Genomic DNA, 6,000 nt, shown 5'->3' with positions numbered 1-6,000 from the left:
GAGGGAATGCGAGGCTAGGGCGCGTCTATGCGGGCCAGAGTCAGCTGAAGAGAGTCCGGCCCTTAGGCCTTTGGTGTTGAAGAATCTGCTCCTCTGTCGGGTCAAGCCCCACTAGAAGTTAACACCTGTGGTCTCCAAACTTGCCTATTTTCCTGTCACGTAGTTCAAGCCAAGATTCAACTCGTCTTGAATTTTTGTATTTAGAGCCCCTACCTCCTCCACCGACTCCAGGGGCGCCCTCTGGCGGGAAGAGGCCTGGGGTAGGAGGGAATCTGGGGAGCGGGTTACAAAGCAGAGAGCAGCGGGAGCTCAGCAGCCCCCTTTGAACTGCAATTAAACCAAGACGGAGACGGGAGGTGGGAGCACGGGCCTGAAACGGTCAGGCGACCCTGCGAGGCCCGAGCTGCAGCCCTCCGCGGCAAATCCGCCAGACGCCCCCGTCGGAAGGGGCGGGGACACCTCCGGGGCGCTCTAGGGCTCGTGAGGCTCTAAGGTAAGTTTCGCAGCTGCTCCAGATAATTAAAGGACAGATTCCGGAAGTATCCTGGTGGCGGCGCGGCTGTTTTCGCCCCAGGACCTGTGCAGCCTCATTCAGCTTCAGGTAGTCGAAACCTATAGCTCTTTCTGCCCCCCATTCCCCAACAGATCTCAGTCCCAACAGTGTGAGCCCCTGGGCCTTGGGTGTTCGCGTTTCCCGCGGGCTTGCCAGCAGCGCTGGGGTTCCCTCCTCCGCTCCTTTCCTCCTCTCCAACCTCACACCCCAGCCCGTCTCCCCGACACCCCCAACACTTGTCCCAGACAGTTTCTGGTGGCCGCAGTACCGATCCCAGGCCAGTGGGATGGGGGTGGGGAAAGGGTGGAGGGGGAATCTCCGACGCCCAAGGTTTTCTGGGACTCGACAGAGGCTGGATTCCCCCTCGCTGCCTAGGACTTGTGGGCTGAAGGTTGCAGACCGAGGCGAGCCGCAGCGCCCTCTTCCGGCCGCCGTCTGGAGAACTGCAGCCTTAGAGCGGTCTCAGGGAAGCTTTGCTACTAGGTCCCGGGAAAACTGGTAGTGGTCAGAGACTGGTAGTACATCCTCCACGCATTCGCTCATTCTAACTATCCACCCGACCATATGTCAGGCAGTCTCTTGGTCCACCCAAAGCCAATATAAGTTATGACTGACTCTTTGGATCATCCAGTCTCCTTGCACCTGCTATTTGAAAGGGCCCAGGTGTAGATCAGGGCTTGGAAGCTGCTCTTATGCCTAAAGTCCTCTTTTAATTATGCTTTGCCTTGGAATCTCATTATGAGAATGTCCTATCCATGTCGGAGGGCACTTGGAGGCATATTTGGTGACCAATGGAGTAGCTTGTACTTGCTGCATGTCCTTTCTGGAGGAGCAGTGGCCCTATTAGCTTGACAGCCTGACACAAGGAGTTTCTGCCTTGTGTTGGAGCAGTAGGAGCATAACCCCTAGAAAATATTGGAGTAAGAAAACTTCTGGGACTAGCTACACTCGGTGGGTGCCTTCCAGCTCTCCATTCTATGGCACCAATTGACTCAGGCAGGCTTTCCCCCAAATTATTCCCCCTTCTTTGGACTCTGGTCAAAACCAGATCCTCTCCACCCTCCCAAACCCATCCCAGCCAATATGCTCATGTTACTTTGCTTTTGTTCTTTTACACTTAGCCAGGAAATCATTCTTTCCAGCCCCACAACTAAGTCATACCCTTCTCTTAAAAAACCCAATTGCCTCTTCCGACAACTAAATGTCTGACACATAGTGGGAGCTCAATATATGTGTGCAGAATAAATGGATGAATCTCTATTACAATTTTCTGTTACATTAGTAAGCAATTCATCCCAATTGAATGATTTCCTAATTGCCATGTGTTTGTGTTCTTTTTAGGTAGACCGTAAGCTCCTTATTTTCTGTTTTTTTGTTGTTTTGTTTTTTCCCCCCAAGACAGGGTCTCTCTCTGTTGCCCAGGCCAGAGTATAGTGGTGTAATCATAGCTCACTGCCACCTCAAACTCCTAGGCTCAAGCAATTCTCCCTGCTCGGTCTCCCAAAGTGCTGGGATTACAGGCATGAACCATCGTGCCCGGCCAGCTCCTTGATTTTAAGGGCCATTTCAAAATACTTAGACATGTTCCTAGAAATGTGCCCAGTGCTTTGAGGCGTTTGACAATGTTAATCACCCCTTTCTGAAATTCTCTCATTGGCTGCAGACTCACCGCTCTATCATGGTTCTCTTCCTCCATCTCTGGACATTTCTTCTCAGAGACCAGGGTTGAACTCCCATCCTGCACTGTATACCCATCCCCGTGGCTTCAGCTGCCACCTGTTTTTGATGGCTCCTAAATCCATACCTCTAGCCAACCTCTGTTGCAGAGCTTCCAATCTGTACTTTCAGTTGTTTACCTCCTTATGTGAATTTCTGCCACACTTAACATATCCAAATCTGAACTTACACTGTCCCGATTTGCTTCTTGTCCTATGTTCTTGATCTAGATGAATGGCATGAACATCTCCCAATTCCTGCCACCCCACTCCTTCAGCAAGCTCCTGTGCTAGTCAGTTCTGTCTGCCATAACAAAATACTACAGACTAGGTGGCTTACACAATGAAAACTGGTTTTCTTACAGTTTTGGAGGCTGCAACGTCCAATATCGAAGCCTCGCAGGATTTATTTGCTGGTGAAGGCGCTCTTACTGGCTTGCAGAGACGCCTTCTTGATATGTCTTCGCATAGCAAAGAGAGAGAGATCTTTTTCTATATAAGCCACAGTCCTAACAGATTAGAGCCCCACCCTTATGACTTCTTTTAACCTTAATAACCTTCTGCTAGGGTTTGCATATGTGCCATCCAAAATTCCGGTGTTGCCAATGTGGTAGTATTAAGAGGTGCAGCCTTTAAGATGTGATTAGGTCATAAGGGATCCTCCTTCCTTAATGAGATTAAGGATCTTATAAAAGAGGCTTCATGAAATATTTGGCTAGCTTGCAGTCTTGCTCTTCTCACATGTGAGGACACAGTGTTCCTCCCCACAAGTCCCTCACCAGGTACCAGTGTCTCAACCATGGACTTCCAAGCCTCCGGAACTGTGAGAAATAATTCTGTTGTTTTTAAATTACCCAGTCTCAGGTATTCCATTATATCAGCATAAATGGATTAAGATACCTTCTAAAGATCCTATCCCCAGAGAGAGTAACATTGTGGGAGCTAGGGCTTCAACATCTGAATTTTAAGGGAACACAATTCAATACCTGCTCTGAAGCCAAATACCTCGATATCCTTTTCCTTTCCCTCATCCAACTGGTCATAAAGTCATTTCCATTCCACATCTTAGAAGTTTCCCAAATCCAGCCCCACTTCTTCCTCACCAGTTCTTCTCTCTGTTCGCTGCCTCAACCGAGGCCATCCATCATCTACTACCTAATCGTCTAGCTCTTATTCCTACCCTAGGCTCTCCCAGTCTAGTCCACAATCCTGTCCACAGGACAGAGTCCAACCTATCTCTCCAAACTAATTTCTTCCTGCCTCCCGCCTATCCCCTCACAACCTACTTTTTAACTACTCTAAACTTCTTTTTTTTTTTATTTTGTACAACTTCATTAACATATAACTGAGAGAGAGAGGGGGAGTTGTTGTTTGTTGTTGTTGTTGTTTTGTTTTGTTTTGTTTTTTGAGACACAGTCTTGCTTTGTCACCCAGACTGGAGTACAGTGGCCAGATCATAACTCACTGCAGCCTTGAACTACTGGGCTCCAGAGATCCTCTTTCCCCAGCCTCCTGAATGGCGGAACTACAGGTGCACCCCACCATGCACAGTTAAGTTTAAAATTTTTTTTTTTTTTTTGTAGAGACAGTGTCTCACTTTGTTGTTCAGGCTGGTCTTAAACTTCTAGCCTCAAGCAATCCTCCCACCTCAGCCTCCTAAAGCACTGGGATTACAGGTGTGAATTACTGTGCCCAGCTTGATTTTCTCTATTGTTTTTCTGTTTTTTATTTCAGTGATTTCTGGTCTCATTTCTATTTCTTTTATTCTGCTAACATTGTGTTTAATTAGCTCTTCTTTTTCTAGTTTCTTAACGTATAAGCTGAGGTCACTGATTTGAGGCTACACTAGCTTCTTGTGGCTGTTGTAACACATTACCACAAACTCAGAGGCTTAAAAGATCAGAAATGTATTATCTCACAGTTATGGGAGCTAGAAGTCTGAAATCAAGGTGTCTGCAGGTTGTACTCTCTCCAGAGGCTCTGGGGAGATTCTGTTCCTTGCTTCTTCTAGCTTCTGGAGGCTTTTGGCATTCATTGGCTTGTGACACATTACTCCAATCTGTCTCCATTTCCACATGGCCTTCTTCTTTGTATGTGTTTCTCTTTGTCTGTCTCTTATGAAGATGCTTGTGATGACGTTGAAGGTCCACTCAGATAATCCAGGGTGATCTTATCTCAAGATTTTTAATTATATCTGCAAAGACTCTTTTTCCAAATAAGGTAATATTCAAAGGTTCTAGTGATTAGGATGTGGACTTATCTTTCTGGAAGCCACAAGTCAGTCCACACAGAGACCTTTCTTCTTTTCCAAACAGGCATTTAGTACTCAGAATTTCCCTCCAAGCACTACTTTGGCTGCATCCCATACATTTTTATAGGTTATGTTTTCATTTTCATTTTCAAATCAGTGAAAACATGTTCATATTTCCCTTTAAATGTCTTCTTTGACTCTTGAGTTATAGAGACTTATGTTCTTTAATTTTTAAATGGCAGTTTTCTAGAAATCTTGCTGCTATTGGTTACTAATTTAATTCTGTTATGATCAAGGTACTTGGTATGACAGGAATCCTTTAAAATTTATTGAGGCTTGTTTGATGGCCCAGAAAATGATCTGTCTTGGTGGATGTATATGCACCTTTGAGAAAAATGCTTGCTCTGCTGTTGTTGAGTAGAGTGTGTATAAATGTCAGTTCGGTCAACTTGTTCCATAGTGTTACTCAAGGCTTCCATGCCCTGATTGTTATTTTGTCTACTTATTGAGAGAGATGTGTTGAAATCTTCAACTATAATTGTGGGTTTCACTATTCTCCTTATAGTTCTATCAGCTTTTGCTTCATGTATTTTGAAGCTCTGTTACTAGGTTTATAAACATTTAGGATTGTTATGTCCTCTTGAATTCAATATTTTATCATTATGAAATGATCTTTTTTTAATCTCTGCTAATATTCCATGTTCTGAAGTCTTTTTCTGATTATTTAGACCAGTTTCATTTAATATGGTTATTGATACTGTTGAGTTTAAATATACTATCTTGTTGTTTGTGTTCTATATGAGACTTCAACTATGTATTCCTTTTCCTCTTTTTATGCCTTTTTGGGGGATTGAGCATTTTCTACAATTTCATTAAATCTCCTTTTTGCATATTAACAAAACATTTTCATGTGTTATTTTAGTGGTTGCTTTGAGATTTAATTTAACATCACAGTCTACTTTCAAATTATACTATACCACCTCATGTATAATAGAAGACCCTTACAACTGCACACTTCTATTTTTTTCTCTTCTGGTTTTTGTGCTATTGTCTTATATTTTACTTCTAAATATATGCACAATAAATGTTTATTATTTTTGTTTTACACAGTCAGTAGTCTTTTAAAGAGATGTAAATACTAAAAAAAATTCTTTTATATTTCACATACAGTTACTATTTCTGGTGCTCTTCACTCCTTTGTGTAGGTCCACATTTCCATCTAGTATTGTTTTCTTACAAAGAATTTCTTTTGAACATTTCTTATAGTACCGGTCTGATGGTGATTAATTCTTTCAGCTTTGCGTGTCTTTATTTCATCCTCATTTTCCAAAGATATTTTCATTAGGTATAGAATTATAGGTTCACAATGTTTTTGGGGTTTTTTTCCCCCCAGCACTTTGAAGATGTTGTCCCACTATTTTCTGGCTTACATTGTTTCCAGGGACAGCACAAAAGTGTGGAGCATTGGGAGGGCTTTACCT

General features: G+C 43.6%; 1 long non-coding RNA gene across 3 annotated transcripts in view; it reads left to right on the top strand.

Moving 5' to 3' along the window:
* The first annotated feature begins 271 nt into the window (after window positions 1-271).
* The window catches only part of LOC105478002 (uncharacterized), a 107,368-nt gene continuing 101,639 nt past the window's right edge, over window positions 272-6,000 (top strand). For all 3 annotated transcript variants that reach the window (XR_011625936.1, XR_011625937.1, XR_011625935.1), the window contains exons 1-2: window positions 272-601; window positions 3,703-3,818. This is a non-coding gene — a long non-coding RNA (uncharacterized lncRNA). The remainder of the gene's footprint in view (window positions 602-3,702; window positions 3,819-6,000) is intronic.

Source organism: Macaca nemestrina, chromosome 7, assembly GCF_043159975.1.
Source record: "Macaca nemestrina isolate mMacNem1 chromosome 7, mMacNem.hap1, whole genome shotgun sequence".
Lineage (NCBI taxonomy): Eukaryota > Metazoa > Chordata > Mammalia > Primates > Cercopithecidae > Macaca > Macaca nemestrina.
Note: the sequence above shows the minus strand (reverse complement) of the source record. Positions and strands in the feature narration are given on the sequence as shown.